Source organism: Ictidomys tridecemlineatus, chromosome 5, assembly GCF_052094955.1.
Source record: "Ictidomys tridecemlineatus isolate mIctTri1 chromosome 5, mIctTri1.hap1, whole genome shotgun sequence".
In the NCBI taxonomy this organism is placed as follows: domain Eukaryota; kingdom Metazoa; phylum Chordata; class Mammalia; order Rodentia; family Sciuridae; genus Ictidomys; species Ictidomys tridecemlineatus.
Genome location: NC_135481.1, coordinates 173,557,685 through 173,573,674, shown reverse-complemented (window position 1 = coordinate 173,573,674; position 15,990 = coordinate 173,557,685). Strand labels below are relative to the sequence as shown.

General features: G+C 51.6%; 1 long non-coding RNA gene across 1 annotated transcript; it reads left to right on the top strand.

Moving 5' to 3' along the window:
- Positions 1-5,186: 5,186 nt before the first annotated feature.
- On the top strand, positions 5,187-15,990 carry LOC144378077 (uncharacterized). Its single transcript, XR_013439600.1, has 2 exons — positions 5,187-5,459; positions 14,486-15,990. It is a non-coding gene; the product is annotated as an uncharacterized LOC144378077 (long non-coding RNA).

The following is a 15,990-nucleotide window of genomic DNA, read 5'->3' as shown; positions in this document are numbered from 1 at the left end:
CGACTTTGGGTGCTGTGTGTCCTTGCCTTTGGGATTGTGACTCAGGGCCTCGTTGGAGGCTATTGTCTGCCTGTCCCCAAGATCCTGGAGAGGGTCCGATGTGGCCCAGGCAAGGCTTAGGGACAATCTGCAGTGCTGGCTCCTCTCTGCAGGTGCGGAAGACCTAACACTGTTGGCCTGCCTCAGAGAGAGTCAACCGAAGGTGACAAAAATCCAACAGACCTCTGGGTTCGAATCCTGACTCTGCTTTTTGTAGCTGTGGGAGTCTGAGCGTCTCTCCTTCTTGAGATCTGCACCCCTCATCTGCACAGTGGAGATAATTAAGCCCCCTGCTATGGCTCTTGGGAGAATTAGGAGAGGTGACAGGCGCTGAGACCATGCATGGTCCATGGCAGACTCTCACTAAGTGTGCAGCCTCACCTTCCTGCCTCACCCTGCACAGTGGGCCAGCAGCCCCTCCACATCTGTGGACCTTAGGCAAACAGCTCACTTCCCTGGGTCTTCACTCTCCTCCTGGCAAGTGCCAGGTAGGTGCTCAAGAAATGGTAGTTCCCTCCCTCCCTTAGATGGTGACACTAGTAATGACAGTTATGCAGCAAGGCTAATGCATTAATACGGTATTACTACTCCTTAGTGCTCACTATGCGCTAGCACGGCATGGGGACCTCTCAGATCTGGTAGCTCTACCAGGTCAGTGCTGTTATGGCCCCCATTCGATAAACAAGGCACAGAGAAGTGATGTCATTTATTCAAGGTCACAAAGCTAATGGGTGACGTCGCTGAGTCTCAGCTCCAGCAATCTGACTTCAGGGCCTGATGCCTACCCACCACGTTGATAGTTAATATATCACATATTAAGCACCGCCCACAAAATCAACTGTAAGAGCTGATGGGGACGTGGCGAGTTAGGTGCCAAATGCTTGAGTTATTCCTCGTTTCATCTCTCAACCACTGAGGGAGGTGGGAACTCCTTCTCCATGCTTTATAAAGGGGGAAATAGAAGCCAGGTCACTTCCCGCTGTCCCGCGGCCAGGGTTGGAAGGCAGAGGCTGACTCCTCCCAACACGCACCTTCAGTGCTCATCAGCCCAGGGACTGCGATTGTGCCCATTTTGCAGAAAAGAGCATTGGGTTTCCGGGCGTGCACACCCAGTCAGGTTGGGTCTTAACTGGAATTCCCTGCGCCCTTTACCTGGTTCATGTGCTCAGGGACCACCGGAGCCTCCTGCAGGACTCAGAGGTCGCCTGCATCTCAGGCGACAGAATTCGGCAGGTTCCTGGCCCTCTGCCTGGAACTGGGCAGCTCCACTGGGCCCTTGGGGCCCAGTCCATGAAATCTGAGTGCCACTTGCAGGGACCAGGTGCAACCCGAGAGAAGGGGCGGAGAAAGGCCTCCTTCTGGGAAGCGGCAGTGATGGACGGTGCATCCGGACAAGGAGACTTGGGGGAGGTGTTTTATGCCACGCCTGGGCCTCTCTTCTCCACAGCCCAAATCTCCAGGGCTGCAGGTCGGCAGGTAAAACAAAAGTTGATGGGCGCCAAGTGGCCTTTTTCCTGCCTGCTAGGAAATCAGTCAAGCATTTGGCATTTATCGGGCACCTCCCTTGGGGTTCTTCCTCGTGCAGAGGAGCACGCTGCCCCCCTCCCTCCATAAGAACCAGCTCCTTGCCTGCAGGGGATCAGGAAAACCTCCACCCCCAACCCTGAAGAGTGCTCCCCACGAAAGCCCCCGTCTCTCGGAGCCCAGTCTCAAAGCCAAGAATCACTGAGGCTTATTTATTTTATTTAACTTTACGTGACACTCTCCTAAACTCTGTACAAATATTAACTTATTTAATACCAACTCCCTCCATCCTCTTAACCTCTAAGCTAGATACGATGATTACCCCATTTAATAAAGAAATTGAAACAGATTCAACATCCTGCTCCAAGCTGAGAAGCGAGTCTGGGGATGTGGCCAGGCACTGAGCGGGCTGGATGGGGACCAGGGATGGCTGGAGACCCCAGGGGTTCGCAGGAAATGCTCAGGGTGCACCAGACCCTGTGGGAAGCCAGGAAGCCCCACATGGTCTCCTCACTGAAGTAACGGAGGGTTGGCCTGGTCACCAGCCTGTCAGGGGGAAACAGAGTCTCTGGGGGACTCTGTCTGCCACTTCTGGGGTCTCCATTGTCCCCTTCCAACACAGAGCTCTGGACCTGGGTCTTGGATTGTTTTCTGAACTCAAGTTCATGACATGGAAAATGCTTTTTAGAGGGACAGGTGTCCCAAGTGTGCAAAAGCTGGGTGACGGAGGTCAGATTGGCTACCTTTGGAGGGAAGATGGGGAGGGGCCCGGGGACAGGCCGTTCTGTAACTCCAGGGAAAAAATCCCCCAAGCTGCACTCGGCGGGCATCCCCCGTACAGAAGCTAGACCTCAAATTTTCGCCCAGACTGGTGACCCACCCCGCCCCCAACCTTTGATGCCTGCCCCATTCTGACAATTTCTTCAAAGCAGCATCAACGTCTTATCTTTGGTCCCTAAACCCAGGCCAGGGTCCTGGTCCAGGTGAGGAGCCCGAGGAACATCGTCAAGTTAATTTGAGAGATAGCATCCCAGAGACCAAAATAGCCCACGAACCAGGGAAAGAAACACAGTGGGCAGGAAGATCAAGGACAGCAAGGACAGACCGTTTATCTGTCACCGCTTCTTCTGCTGAGGCTCCTCTAATTACTCTCCCTCCCACGCAGCCTCGCTCCCCATCCCCCGCACCTCCAGCCAGCCTGTGACGTGCAGGCAGATCCTGGCCCTGCGACCTTGGGCAAATGACTTCACCTCTGAGCCTCAGTTTGCTCACCTGGGAAATGGGGAGAGTGGCAGCCTGCACCTCCTCTCAGGGGTCTAGGGAGGGTTCAATGAGAAAATAGGCGCCACAGCTTCCACAGTAGTGTGGCACCTGCAGTGCCTAACACCACACCCATAGCCCCCCCACACACACACCCACACACCCCCCCCACACACACACACACACTCACATCCCTTACCCATGCACCAAGGCCGGGTTGTCACAGGAACCCCACTTTGGCTCCTCTCCCCTCCTGGCTAAAATTACTGTATCAGGTCCCTGTTTCCCTCCTTAGCCTGAAATGGCTCCCATGTACCAACTTTGAGGACTCACACTGGAGCCTAATTTCAGTGACCTCTTCTCTAAATTCCTGTCTGACTTTCTAAAGGACATTTCCTGCTCCTTGACCCTGTCCCCAACTACAACTGGACCCTCTGGCCAGGCTGGTCTTCCTGTCCCAACAATTATCTGCTGGAACCTCCTTTGACTGATTGTCCTGGCCCCACAGAGAGTCACTCTGCTGTGACCTGGTGTCCTTCCAACCAGACATGATCTCCCCAGCCCCAGGACCTCGGGGAGCCAGGCCTCAGGGTGAGGGAGGGTACAGCCTAGCCCACGCAGATGGCGTGCATTGTCTCACAGAGCCTCCACACCCCTGGCACATGAGTGCTATGGTATCCATTTTGCAGATAAGAAAACTGAGGCTGGAAGAGGGGAAGAGCTAAGCTCGAGATCACACGTGTAGCTAATAATTATGCCCCAAGCTCCTCCTGGGAACCTGGCCCTGCGCAAAATTCTGTGGATATGATATTGACTAGAAGATGGGCCCCACACAGATGAGCTCATGGGGAACAAGGAAGCCGGAGCAGCAGCAATCTCAATGCAGAAATGAGGCTGCAGGGACGAGCACTGTCCAGCGCCCAGAGCAACCACATTAGCAGTGAGCCAGCGGGAGGGCGGCACTCCTTCCAAGAACCGGTGGAGAGCCAGGGCTTTTGAAAGACCAAGGTGAGAATAAAATGTTCAGCTTAGACAGAAAGCTGGTTAATGTTCTGCAAGGCGACAAAACCATACCTTTGGGATTATCTTTTCAGCCAGATGGAAGTCGCTCACACCTCCACCAGACAAAACCTCCAAATTAGCACCAAGGGTGGTTTTATAAGATCTGGGCCCTAATTGAACAGCAAAGACAAACTCAAGTGTATTCCTGATAGAATTAAGCAATCCTCTAGTGGATCTTTGAAACATGCCCCAGCGTGGCAGAGAAAAGGAACGAACAGCACCTTTCTTTGCCTTCTTTCCAAGTTTGGGCCCTGTTCTTATTAGGGGAAAGTGCGTAGGCCTCGCTCAGCCTGCATAGGGCAGGAAGTCTCCCCAAAGAGGAAATTCCTGAGCTGAGACCTAAAGGATGAGTAAGGATGAGCCAGACAGGGCCAGGAGCCAGTGCCAGGCAGAGACCAGCCTTCCCTGTGTGAGCTGGCCCCTGCCACACTCTGCAGCTCCGCCTTCCATGGCTCTCTCCAACGCCCCCTGCCCTGGCAACACCAGCCAGCAGCCTGTTTCTAAAGTGAGCCACAGGGCCTTTGCATATGTTCCCTCTGCCTACGACACTCGCTGGGTCTTTCCTGCCTACCCTCCAAACTGCCATAACAACTGTGGCCAGCACTTCTCCCTGGGAACACTTGTCATCATTTGTAATCACACTTGGCCTCACAGTGCTTGATTAACATCCCTCTGCCCTGGGAGCTGCCTCCGGGGAGGGAGGATGCTGGATTTCCCTGCCCAGCCTACAGGAAGCATCCAACAGTATTTGTTGGGTGGAGAGGAGGATGAATGGAGGAACGGGAGGATGGGGGATGAATAGGTATATTGATAGATGCATGGAAGGATGGGTAGACAGGAGGATGGGATGAGATGGATGGATGGATGGATGGATGGATGGATGGATGGGTGGGTGGATGGATGGATGGGTGGACTTAAAAATTAGAAGCGGATTGAAGGTTGGATGGACAGATGGGTGGATGAACAGACAAATGGGAAGTTGGATGGGAGGATGGAAGGATGGGAGGAGGGATGGGGTAGAGGGAGGAAAGCAATAGGGAAGAAAGGACCCGGAGTTTGGATGCTGCTTGGATCTCAGGGGAAAGGAGCGCTCTGGCTGGCAGCTTGGAGCTGGATTCAAACCCCAGCCACCTGACTGCTCCATCGGAGTTCGTCTGCCTTTCATCGTGATCTCGGGTTAAGAGCGTTCACTTTTTAAAAACAGCCCGCACGCTCCCCAGCAGGCAAGGAGCCGGTGACCCCCTGTCTGAGCCTTTGGTGGCTCTTCTAGGGAAGCTGGGGCTATACTTAGAAAACAGGATGAAAGATGGCAGAGAGATTTCTCTGTCCTGAAATTGCACAACCCAAGCTCTGCAGTGAGTGGCCCAACTTTGAGAGCCACCAGCGATTGGCCACTCAGCAGATGCGTCCTCCTGGCCCCACTTCAAGGACAACAAGCCAGGCCCCGGTGGTGGAAGGTGCCGCTCCCACCCGCGCCCGGCTCCTGCCCCCGCGGGCCACTCTGGGAGGGGTCAGCGGGTGCCGCAGCAGGTCGGGTGGAGCCGGCCACGGACCTGTCTCCAGAATGAGCCCGGGTGAGAGTTTAATGGCGGGGAGGCTGAGGCCTGGCTGGGGCTGTCGGCCGGGCTCTGCCACCGCTCCCTGGGTGCCAGTAAGTGCACCCCGTGCACATGCAGATTAACGCATTAGCGCTGAGAGTATGTGCGGACGCAGAGGCGCTGGAGCAGCCAGGCCGGGAGCTGCCATTACTGCAGGACCTTTTGCGGGAGATTTTTTTCTTGGGGCAATTAAATCTTCAGCTGTCTCCTCACAGGGAGTGCCAGCTTGCATTTTAATTATTCTTAAAAGAGGGAAGTAGGGGAAAGGACACACGGCAAAGAATTAAAAAATAACAATCTGCTTTATAAACAGGGCCATCCTTTGGCGGCTGTGTGTCTCTGTTGGGAAGCTTCTCCCCCCATCAACTCCACATGCCCTTGACCTTGGGCTCCAGGCTCCCAGGGGCCTCTTCCTGGGGAGGTGGGGAGGGGAGGGAAGGAGCAAGTGTCCTGGGTGTGAAATATGTGTTGGTGTCAGCAGGGTCCTCTCTGCACTTCCCCCCACGTCCTACGAGGTGGAAGTTATTAACCTCATTTTACAGATGAAGAAACTGAGACAGAAAATAATTGGTAGTAACATGACTTAGAGCAATAAAAAAGGAAGGAAGGACGGCTACCGGCAACAGGCTGCGAGCATCTCAGAAACTCCATCTCAAAAATGGAGTCGGAGCTAAGGAATGGAAGCTATGGTTTAGTTTCATGTCAAGTTCTAGAACCTGCAAAACTCACCCGTCAGGTGTCGGGGGAGAGGGAGGGAATTGACCAGAAGAGGCAGAGAAACTTGTGGGCAATGGAAGTTGTTCTTTACCTTGATTGGGGTGGTGCCTAGAAGGAGGTATCATCTGTGAGAGCTCATCAAACTGTATCCTTAAAGGTGAATGCATTTTAATCCCAGTGGCTTAGAGGATCGCAAGTTCAAAGCCAGCCTCAACAACTCTTTGAGGCCCTAAGCAACTCAGTGAGACTCTATCTCTAAATTAAAAAAAAAAAAAAAACATAAAAAGAGCTTGGGATGTGGTTCAGTGGTTAAGTGCCCCTGGGTTCAATTTCCTGTACCCTCCCCCCCAAAAAAATAATAGCACACTGGTGAGTTACTATTTATCTAGACCTCGCCACACACCAACTCTTCTTGTCTGCACTTCCCACGTGTTGAACGGTTGATCCCTTGTGCCCATCTGTGACACAAGCTTTAGGGGCATCCTGGTCCCCAGAGGAGGAAACTGAGGCCAGGCAACGTTCAGATATGTGCCCAGGAGACCCCTCGCAGGAGGCAAGCCTGGGCTCAGGTCTATGCAGGCTGAGGCTACGCCTTAAAAGTGAAGTCCGGGACTTCCCAGCCCGTGAGCGCCAGCGGGAGGGTTGGATCGGGGCCTCTCCTGCAGAAGGGCAGCTCCAGCATTGGGTAGAGAAACATTTACTCAGCCTCTCCGTGGTGGGTAGACACTCGGAGAACAGACTAACCCAAGCCCCGTTGGGAAGAAAGGGGATCCCCAGATAATCAGAAAAATAAACATGACCTGGGTGTGGTGACGTGTGTCTGTAGTCTCAGTACTCAGGAGGCCAAGGGCAGAGGCAGGAGGATGGTGTGAACCCCAGGAATCCCAGGCTGGCCTGGGCAACACAGTGAGACCCCATCTCAAAAAAAAAAAAAATAGAATGAAAGAAAATGGGAAGTCAGCGACAAGATCCAGACAGTCCACACCACACCCTCGGTCACATTTTCTCACCCAGAGCTGCTGCTCCAGCATGCACCAAATTCCTGAGCCACCTGCTCCTAACTCGTTTCCCTTCCAAGCTGTGTGCATTGCTGATGCAGGGCAAGTTGCGTGGTGTCATCTTTCAGGAACGGTGGCAAAGGCCCTTTGAAGTCCTCTGTCCTGCTCTAGGCATCTGGAGCCTGGAACTCCGCTATTTCACAAGTGCCCCCACCATGCATTCCCCTGTTGGGGGTGCCAAGAGAGTCACATTCTAAGCCTGGGTGACAGCTGGGAGCCAAACGACTGAACCAAGCCATCGGGCCCTGTGGAGCCCCATGTGGCCCTGACTCGAGGAACTGGGACGTGGCTTCCAGGCCGCCTTCTCCAATGTTGTCGTCCCTGGCTTGTAGTCACTGGGTGCTGCTGTGCTGCAGGTCTCTGATGGGCACTGGGAGCACATTATGTAGTGCATTCCTCTCCATAGCTCTGGGCCATCGCCCATGGTTCCCAGAGAAGGAGAGTGGCTTGCCCAAGATCACACAGAGTTCTGGGAGCAGAACTGGCCTGTTCACAGCCAGAAACCACCTCTGTACCCCAAGTGACTCAATATCTGGAAATCAGACCCTTGACTTCCTGGCTCCTGCACTTCCCAGCTCCATGAACTTGGGAAAGTTTCTGTGCCAGTTTCCTCCTCGGAGAATGGTGCCCCAAACCAAACCAACCCCAGAAAGTCACTGTGACAATCCAGAGAGACAAGTGAATATGTGTAAGAGTGGAGACAGCTGGCCCAGGTGACTGTGAGTGCTCAAAACCTGGTGGCAATGTGAATTGTGTGGACTTTGGTTATTTTATATTTTATGCTTTTTTGTAAGTGGGTTCATATCTACCATACATCTTTGGGGCACCTTTCAAGTAAGACTTTTAAACAGCTTCAGGGAATCCTGGTGTTTGTTTTCTCATTCCCCAAACACAGAGCAGGCATCTTCTGGGTATCATGCAAGGGCCCCTGCACCCCCCACCCCCATTTAGTCTTTGCCCTCGGTTCTAGTGGGAGAGATAATTAATAAGAGGACAAATGAATAGTTGAGACCAAGTCACCTTCTGCTGAGTGCCATGAAGAAAATAAAATGGACAAAGTGATGGGGAGATGCTGTTGGGGTGCGGGGAGTAGTTTAGATGGATGGATGGTGTTTGTACTGCCCCCTGGAGGAAGACAAGGGCACAGCAAGGAAAGGCAGGGAGAAGCCGGTAGAATATTCCAGGCCAAGTGAAGAGCCAGGCCAGAGGCCCGACAGAGGCCAGAGGCCAGAACGAGCTCCAGGAGAAAGAAAGTGAGCATTTGTTTTTATTTTTTGTTTTTGTGTTTTTCTTTTGGCCACTCAACCACTGAGCCACATCCCCAGCCCTATTTTGTATTTTTTTTAGAGACAGGGTCTCGCTGAGTTGCTTAGGGCCTTGCTAAATTGCTGAGGCTGGCTTTGAACTTGGGACCCTCCTGCCTCAGCCTCCCGAGCCACTGGGATGACAGGTGTGTGCCACTGCACCTGGCTAGAGAGTGACTATTTCTTAATTGACACAAGTGAGGCAGGCCTGTGGGCCTGGTGAGGAGCGTGGGTTTGGGACTGAGAGAATTGAAATGCCACTGTGGCAAGGGACGCTGGCCACGTGTGGAAATGCACTGGAAGGACACCTTCAGGCCGTAGAGTCACAGAGACACCTGCAAGGGGCAGTGAGGCAGGGACTCGGGGAGGCAGCCTCCAGCTGCAACGTGCCTCACCCAGGGAGCCCACAGGACCCGCCGATGGGGAAGAAGGGCTGAAGGGAAACAAGAGATGAGTTACCGATGACAGATGTCACCGTGATCATTGAATTAACAAATTCCCTATTGATGTACATTTGGGCTGCTTCTATTTTTTTCCCTCCTTGCAAATAATTTTGACAGAAACATCACTGCCTAGAAATTCCCCGAAGTGAAATGGTCAGGTCAATCCATATGTGAACACTTTTGGTCATTTCCAGACTGTCACGTGTCCTCATCCCACTCCTATCCAACGCTCAGGGGCCCCAGTTCCCTCTCTTGGACTTTCTCCACCTGCTCCGCTCCTGGGAACGCTCTCTGCCCATCCCCTCCACCCCTGGCACAAACTCATGAGCCACAAACGCATTTGGATTCCTTGTCGCCATCTGGAATTAGAAACCTTAAGAAGAAACCCTCAGAAGCAAGCGGAGTGACTGCAAAACCTGCCCAGGGGCCTCCTTTTCCCTGGGAGTCAGAGAAAGGCCTCCAACACCCTGAAGTGGGCCAATTTACTCCTATTCTTCCAACAACAAAGAATCTGCTTTTCTTTCTGTTCAGTCCTGAAAACAAGTCCCCCCACTGGGATGGCAGGGAAACCAGGCCCCGAGGTAAAACTGCCGGAGGACCCGTTGCAAAGCCCTTCTGCCCGCCCCTCGTGTGGGCCAACAACCTAGAGAGCCGCCCTCTGAGCCCTCCACCCTCGGGGACCCAGTGGGCCTTCCCATGGCCAAGCTGGTCAGTGTCCCTGGTTGTGGCCACCACCTGCCAGTGGAGAGCTGCTGGCTTCCGTTCCACCCGGCTCTGCTGCCAGGGTTTCCTTTTCATACACGACCTTTTAAAAGAAAGGATTTTCTTTTAATCAGCAGCCACTGCATCTGCAAAGCTTGAAGCAACATTTTAGTATTTCTCCCTACTTAGGGCTTGTGCATTTGGTTCATTTGGGGGGGGAACTTAAGATTTCAGAGCTTCATGACTGGCAGGCCTGCAGTATCTCATGCTAACCTTGGCATGGGGGGAAGCCAACGTTGGAGATGGTGTGTGTTATCTTTCCAAATGGACCTGGTGAGCTACTTAATTGAGAGAAGATTTTGCAACACGCCGCTTGTTCATATTGCACTCCCTTCTTACCCACAAGGTACACACTCGGAGACCCTCAATGGATGTCCCAAACCACCGAGAACCCTGAGCCGCATCTATTCTGTTGTTGCACCATTCATTCGTATCCGTGAAAACATGCCAAGCAAAATTATGGACAAAGGAAAACTACTGTGTCTTATCTTTTAAGACAAATGACTTTTTCCCCCTAGTGAGATGGATGAATAGCAAACTCAGATTTGACACAAATAGAAATTATTATTAATTAACTGCAATGACAGTGTCAGCGGCCAGGCTGGTGGGCTACTGGTCTCTTTTTATTGTCTCGGTAACTCTGTACAGGAGGCATGGAGGGGTTTGTATGCATTTAACAGGTGAGGAAACCGAGGCTCTGTGAATGTATGCTACCTGGAATTTACTCAAGGACACTGGGCTGGTCAAGGGCACAATTAGGGAGCAATCCCCCATCCCAGGACCCTTCCTTGGCCCCTGGTCTTCGCCTGCTGTGGGCTTAGGATTAGGTCAGCCTAGAAAAACCCAAGTTCTGTTTCACAGAATTCCTTCCCCATCTGGTTCTGGGTTAACAGTGGCCATATGCCAAATTTGGAGGCAGGTGGGGATGTGCCGGGGATTGAATTCAGGGACACTCAGCCACTGAGCCACATCCCCAGCCCTATTTTGTATTTTTTTTTAGAGACAGGGTCTCACTGAGTTGCTTAGTGCCTCACTTTTGTTGAGGCTGGCTTTGAACTTGTGATCCTCCTGCATCAGCCTCCTGAGCCTCTGGGATTATAGGTGCTCAAGGTTTCCAAGGCTGCAGTGAAGAGGCCACCGTGATGATGGGCACCGGGGCTGGAGGGGCCGCTGGTTCCCCACGTGGCTGCTCTGCTGTTCGTGGCGTGGTGGGGCTCAGCGCTCCCCCTCAGCTCCTGCAGCCACGGCCAGTCCTCCTCGTTCCCCTGGGCCAGGAGGACATGCAGCTCCTATGGGCAGGTGCCAGGTCTCGTGTAGGTCGCTGCGGGGGCAGACTGGAGGTACTGACAGACAGACGCATTCCCCTCTGTCCTTCCTCTCCTTTCCAACCGGCTGCTGTTCCAGCTCCTCAGACCTTCCAGGTCCACCCTGGAGGCAGAGGTGGCCTCAGCAGCTCCCACAGGGCACAAGGTCACAGCCTCAAGGTGAATCCCTTGTTCTGGGCACAACTCCATCTTTTGTGGGTGGTGGGTTTTTGTTGTTGTTGTTGTTGTCTGTTTTGCTTTTTGTTATCTGCAGCCCTGGGATTGAACACTGGGCCTGGGGCACGGTAGGCAGGCCTGCTACCCCTGAGCCACGCCCCCAGCCCCCTTGCCCTGGATCACTCACAAAGGCTCTGCGTCTCTGGTGGGCCCCTGACTGCTGCACAGGGGGCCGATTTTATTTATTTATTTATCACTTATTATTGGTTTGCTCCCCTTCACCTAGATTTGACAGATTCAATTAAATTTCAATTTCAGAAAATTAATGAATACTTCTTAGTGTATCTCATGCAATATTTGTGACATATGCTAAAAATTATTTGTTGTTTGACTGAAATTCAAAACTAAGTGGGCATGGGATCCTGGATTTTACTGGTAACCACCCTGTCTCCATCCCCCAGAGAGACTTCCTGGACTGAGCCTGTCCCTGTAGCCAGATGTGACAGGAAGAGCATTCAAGACTGTACGTGAGCAACAGGCTGAGCCGTGGAGGCCGGAGCAGGACAGGCTGAGGTGCTACTGCAAGGCCTCAGTGTCTCTCTGAGGAGGAAATGCACAGCTGGGAAGTCCTCCAGGGGAGCGCCCAGCTTCCTGCAAGAGGCACTTAAAGGCCACCTCACCTTCTGCCCAGCTCATACCTCCACCCAGGGACTTGACTGACCCTAAAGACAACCTCTTCTCACGCACAGCCACACAGCACACCTTGGCTCCTCTTGCCTGTGTCCTGTGTAAATTTCTATTCATCCCTCACTCTCCAACGCCTAATTTCTTAATTAAATAAAGAGCACAAGGGCTAACGGACCCACCCCAGGAGCTGTGAGAGACAGAGGCAGAACAGCCCTCTGGCCTCAGTCTCCACAGACTCTCATCCTGTAGCCCCTGAGGACAGGTTGGACTTAGAGATGAGTGTTTTGACCGTGCAGTGGTGCGCATCTATAGTACCATTGGCTCGGGAGGTTGAGGTGGGAGGATCACAAGTTCAAAGCCAGCCTCAGCAACCTAGTGAGGCCCTGAGCAACTCAGCAAGACCTTGTCTCAAAATAAATAAATAAATAGGGCTGGGGCCGTGGCTCTGCGGTAGAGCACTCGTCTAGCATGTGGAAGGCACTGGGTTTGATCCTCAGCACCACAGAGAATAAAAAATAAAGGTATTGTGTCCAACTACCACTAAAAAAATATATTTTAAATAGATAGGGCTGGGGATGTGTCTCAGTGGTTAAGCATCCCTGGGTTCAATCCCTGGTATTAAACAATTTTTTTTAAAGAGTGTTTTGGAGTAGGGGGGTTGTTTTTTGTTTTTGTTTTTCTTTCTTTATTTTTTTAAACTAGCAATACAGTGTGTGGGGACAAGTGCATGGAGTACTGCATACATGGCATACGTTAAGGGCGTCTGAGTGGCAGGGAGCACTTGTCCCCATAGTAGTGGTTCAGAATGAGGGACGAGAGGGCTGGGCTGAGGCTTGGTGGTAAAGCGCTTGCCCAGCATACAGAGGCCCTGCGTTCCATCCCCAGCACCCACCCTGCACCCACCAAAAACAGCAGGAGGGACGTGGCCAGCAGACTTGCCTAAGGTCGGCTTCCGGCTCTGCTGCTTACTAGCTAGCTGCCTTCCCTGGGCCTCACGCTGGGCATCTGTAGAATGGGCATGAGAAAAGTCCCAAGCTCCTGAGGCTGCTGAGAGGGGGGTGCAGTTGGACGCCTGGCTAAGCTCCCAGCAGAGCCTAAGCACACCTTGGGGTTGCACTGCGGCTGCCGTCACCCAGGCTTGGGGGCTGCATGAAGGAAGGCAATCTGCTCCAATTCCACAAAAAACGCTGTCTGCGCCGGACTCTCCAGGAGACGTCTGTGTGCAGCCCTCTGGCTCCTAAGGGTTGTTAAGCCCTTCAAATTCCCATCCTGCCATTTCTAGTGTGTGACCTTGAACAAGTCAGGTCAGCCTTGCTCACTTCACCTGCCAAATGGGGAGGATGACACCACCTGGCGGAGTCCAAGCAGGGAGCACCTGCACTGGTACACGGGCCTGGAGACTTGGACCCTCTGCCAACTGCCATTTCTGATTCTCCCCATGGCTGTTCTTAAAACCAAGGAAAAATCCAGATAAACCCACTGTCCCTAGCCCAATTCACCTCCTCCGCTAATCTCCAACCACCTTTCCCTGCGCTTCAGCCCATTAACACCCCCCAGTCCTCTCCCCGGGGAGGCAGGGTGGAGCTCGGGTCCCCTGTGTCCTCGCACTCCGCCGCCGCTCCATGAATCAACTCTTTCTCTTTTGCAAAATTCATCCGTGTCAGTGACGGGCACATCGTGCTGCTGGCTTAACGGGGCCTGGTTCCGTGACATTCTACTGTTTCCATTTCAGTTTGTATGTAACTCTCCCCCACAGTCGCAAACCCGTAAGGACTGGGCTCCATGAGCAAGTCTGTACCCAAACCAGAGGGCATCCAAATACGCAGAAAGAAAGCAGGAATTGAGGCAGGAATCAGCCATTCCCTCTCTCCTTTGACCGCTGGCCCATCTGATCAGGATCTGATCAGAGGAATCGATCAACAGCCCTTGCTCCTTCCCCTATCTTTTCTAGGAATCACAACTTAGATTTGTAGCTGTCTAATTTATTATTATATGGTGCGGTGCAGAGTAATTACACGCTGTGGTATAATTTGTTATAACTTGGGCTGAGGCCTATAACTGTATAATTTATTATTATACAGTACGGTGCTGAATAATACGAAGAGTATATAATTTATTTCAGGCTTATGAGCCTAACCTGTAATCCAAATGCAGCACGCCGACTCTGAGGATGAGTTAATGTTTCTACGGTAACCTCGACTTAGATCTTTCTTCTCTTCTAACTTCTTTCCTTGGGCCTTTCAGAAGACAACCTGATAGTGCTGCCAAGTTCCTGGCACTTTTATATTTTAAACAAAAGTGAAATCTTGGATAATCCTGGCCCAGGTTGAGAAAATGTGTTACATATTGGGTCATGAAAAAAAAAAGACAGCCCAAAGCTGTCACCTTGTCCAGTAACAGTTGTCATTACAGGGAGGTCACAGCTTGCCCGAGGACATGCCAATAGCAGGTGGGAAACCATGACCAGACTCCAGCTTCCTGGGTCCCCAGCAGGTCCCTGGCACTCGGCATCTCCATTCATTTGATAACTAATTTTTGTTCTGTTTTCAGCCCTGGGAATATGTCATTGGACCAGAAAATGTTCTGTCCTCATGGAGCTTGCTGGCTGAGGGCTGGGAGCATCAAGCTTCCAGGTCCCTGTTTCATAAAGTGTCCCTGGGATCAGCGTCATCTGTATGGCCTGGGAGCTGGAGAGAAACTGCAGCATCTCAGTCACCTTGACCTGCTGAATCACAGTCTGCATTGTAACAAGACCCCCTGGGATCCACATGGCTGACAAGCTGGGCTTGAGTTTCCGTAGCATTTAGAAAAAGCAATTTCTACCTGCGCTTCCCTCCCTGGAAAATTCACACTCTCTTGCTGAGATTTAAAGCAGAGCTCCTTCTGTTTCTACCTCTCCTTCTCCTCCTCCTTCTTCTTCTTCAACATATAGAGATTTTCATCTTGGTCACAAAAGTTCATTGCATGCTTTTTGGAAATCACAAACATGCAAACACATGCATGCGTAAGCATATCGTTGAGTGTGCGCGCGCGCACACACACACACACATCCATACACACCCAAAGAAAATCAAAATCACTCAAATTGCTCATCATCTAGAGATGACACCATTAATATCTCCTCATCTGCCAGACGTTTTTATACACTTTTTTTTTTCTCAACAAAATGTCAAGAAAAGGTAGAATCACGTTGCCTGGCTAGTTCTCGACATGGAGCATGCACCCACAGGAAGGCTGGCTCAAACGCAGATTGCTGAGCCTGAACCCCCAGGGTTTCAACCAGAAGCCCTGGGACCGTGCCTGGGGACTAGCATGTCCAGCTAGTTCCACGTGGTGTGGAGTCACTGGTCCGGGGACCACACTTTGGGAACCACTGGACTCTGAGACTAAGCATCAGTGGTTGGAATCCAGCTCTACCACCTGCTACCTGGCCATAGGGTGGCTTCTGCAGCTAGAAGGACAGTACCCACCTCTTAAGATCATTCTGAGAACTACATGAGCTAATTAAATTAGCAAGGCACAAAGGAAGCATTAATTACAATAAATATGCCTATAATTTTAAAATCCAGGTTTCTTAACAATCGTTCATAAGCATTTTGTCATGTCTTTATTCTTCTGTGTATTTGTTTTTAAAGGCTCCTGGATTGTCCCTCATGTTAATGCATTGGTCTGGTCCCCAGTCTTTGACTACAGAGCACTGTGATGAGCATTCCCGTGGATAAATCACCGCACCTGTCTGCATATTTCCTGAGGACAGAATGTGCTAAATGTGAAATCGCTGAGAAAAAAATCACATGACTGTGTTTAAGGCTTTTGATAAATTTTGCTAAATGGTCTTCCAGAAAAATTAAACCCATGCAAAATGCCACCAGCAGCCGACGAGATATCTTTTCTCTACAATCTCATTAATGTCCCATGTGACGGTTTTCTTTTTAATTATGTCAATATTTTGTTTGTTCTTTTGGATTTCTTGGCTGACTACTGAAATGGGGACCATCCCTCCCTCGAATATCTTAGGGCTTTAAGTTTTTAAAAATTAAAAATCCCTCAACGAC